Source organism: Orycteropus afer, unplaced genomic scaffold (assembly GCF_000298275.1).
Source record: "Orycteropus afer afer isolate SDZICR_OR568_19922 unplaced genomic scaffold, OryAfe1.0 scaffold00006, whole genome shotgun sequence".
Lineage (NCBI taxonomy): Eukaryota > Metazoa > Chordata > Mammalia > Tubulidentata > Orycteropodidae > Orycteropus > Orycteropus afer.
The window spans coordinates 16,413,963-16,416,852 of NW_006921593.1; positions in this window are offsets into that span (position 1 = coordinate 16,413,963).

Genomic DNA, 2,890 nt, shown 5'->3' on the forward strand with positions numbered 1-2,890 from the left:
GATAGGGGCGGTGCGCGGCGCTCACGTCACAATCGCTGCCTCCTGGCGTTCTGGCCCGCTGCACGGGGCAAGGAGCGACCGCATTCCCGGGTCTGGTTGCTCGGACGGAGGCGGTTCTTCGGCTCTCGTCAGCGTGTGCCCCGCCGCCCGCCTCCTTACCGGGTAGTGCCAGGTGTGGAGTGCTAACAGTGCGGTCTTCACTAGGCCCAGCCCGACAACACCGGTTTAGGTTCCACGTCTTGCGGGGGCGACTGTGCTGCTCGCCTCGCTCGAGTTAGTTCCTCTCTCCGTAGGCCTGGTGTTCAGTCTCATCACCCCGGAAAACAAACGACGTCGTAACCTGTGCAGCGAGTACGACGAGGCGGCAGAAACAGGCCTGGCATTGGCAGGAGTTCAGACGGAGCCCGGGTCGAAGGCGCCATCGGGCGTCGCGTCTCCCTGGTCCGGAGCCTCTTCCCGACTTCGAAGGAGGGTAGTACGGCTAGGCACTGTAGGGTGGGCGGATCCTTCAACCGGAGCCCCTTTCCAGCACCCTGGGAGGCTGTTGGGTCTGTCAGGTTTACAGCAAGGGACCAGCCGAAGTCCGCAGGGCAAATCTGAAGTCAGATGAACCACTGGCTGAGTGCGAGTTTTCTAATCACAGCAGCACACAGGGCAGAACGTGCTATACTCCTTGAGGGCGAGAAAAGGGCTGAGCGGACAGGCGGCCCCGCTGGAAGTTTCGCTGCTCCACGCGCTCCGCCTGGAAGCCCTCTGCCCTCCCGCTGGCGCCACTAGGAGCACTGCAGAGGCCATGGCACCAAAATGACTGAAATTGTTGTGCAGTGTTCAGCAGAAATTTGTTACTTTAAATAAACATCTCTTAATTCGTGATAACAACAGTTTTTGTAAGCCAGGCTTATATGCATCAGTAAACTTGCAAGCCTAAACCTATGCTAATTTACCTAGAGTATGGTGGTAATTGGCATACCAGGGATGGGAAAATTGCTAGTTAGGTAAAAGACAAGTATTGATTTAGATGAAGAAAAAGGCAATAAACCAAAAGTGAGTGGCCACCATAGTAACACTGAGGAAGAGGAAGACACACAGAGGTGCATAGGAGGTACAGACAACAAAGATAAACCCTTTTACGCACACAAAACTGATTATCAGTGATAAACATTAATCTACGGGTAAACAGACGGGTGGACAGGATGAATGATCAGCTGTGTCTAGGCAAAAGGGAGTATGCCTATGACCACATACAAGTCTGGCAGATGATTATTTCTACATACGTATTTGTAATAGAGCCGATATAATAGAGTTGATGGGGCAAAGTGACAACAATGTCTTAGTCACAGCAAACACCCTGAGGGAGGGAGTCACTGGCCCTGGGCTTGGGACCATGGTTGCAGGGGACATCAAACTACACTGAAACATCGTCTTACATCCTACTTTAGTGGGTAGTGACGGGTCTGCTTGTGAGCAGACATCTAAGATGCAACTATTGGTGTCTCTCTGAAGCAAAGAAGAGTGAGGAAAATCAGATACGTGCAAACAGTTCAAGGGACTCACGGACCATGCAAACCTCAGCCCACATGACCACGAGACGAGAACTAGATGGTGCCTGGCTATGACTGTCAACCACTTGGAAAAGGATCAGTGCAGATCGTGGATAGAAAAAAAATGAACAAAATGCAAAATCATAAAAAAGAACAGGCTTACTGGTCTGAGACTGGCGAAACCCCTGAGACTATGGCCCCTACCCATCTTTTAGGCCTGAAAATGAACTCCCTCCCTTGGCTTTCAGCCAAACAATAGGGGTGTAAGGTAACATTTCCACCAGGTAGGTATTCTTGCAACAATCAACCATGGGAGATCAGATGGGCAGCATAGGCAGATAAAAGGCAGGAATGCATAGGAAAGAAGGACAAAGGGAAGGGGCAACCACAGGGAGGAAATGGGAAAAGAGCTGTGACATTGTGGTGGTTTGCAACTGATGTCATGAAACTATGTGTATGAACGGCTGTGTGGAAAATGAATTTGCTCTGTAAACTTTCACCCAAATGACGATTTAAAAACAAAAAAACACCACCACCACCACAAAAAACCCAGCTATAATAGAAATCAGCGTATGTCATGGGTCAGCAACTCACAGGCCATGGTGGGCCTCACAATGTGATTTTATAGTTTTACTGGCCCACAGCTATGCCCATTAGGTCATGTGACATCAGAACTGTCTTCTGTATGGCACTTTGTAGAGGAAGCCGCCAGCCCGTGGTACTGGTTCCTACTGTCGACATGGGGTAAGACCCAAGTTGTGTGGGGTGCCATTCAGATGTAGTCTCTATCTTGATCATTTTCCCCTTTCAGTAAAGGGCTGAGTTCCCCAATATGTGGTATATTTTTAAAACTCTTAAAAATCGGTCAGAAAAAGCCCACAGCCCCAATAGAAGAGCAGGAGGAAATGAACAGCCCAGAGAAGCAGCCAAGGGCTATGTACGCTTATGCTCGGCCTCAGTCATAATAACAGAAACCCAGATGCAATCACACCGAGAAACCTCTTCACCTCACAGGTCCACAGACTCAAGTCTGTGCAAGACAATTCACGAGCCATTTTCATCTATCAGCGGTCCACCAGGCGCACTCTCCACTGGGTGCACGGGACAGTACCCATTAGTTACAGATGCCCATGCCCACGTGGCCTGAAGTTATCTGCAGGAATTTAAGCTACAGGTAACACTCATGTGTGGAAAGTACAGCATGTGCTGAGGCTGATTACAGCCTTGTCTGTCATCTGACAAAACAGAAACCAAAATCTGCTAACTGGGGACTGGTTAAATCCATGTGGTAGGCCCATGTGCACAACAGCAAACCCTGAGGCTGTTAAGGAAGAAAAGGGGAGGGAGTC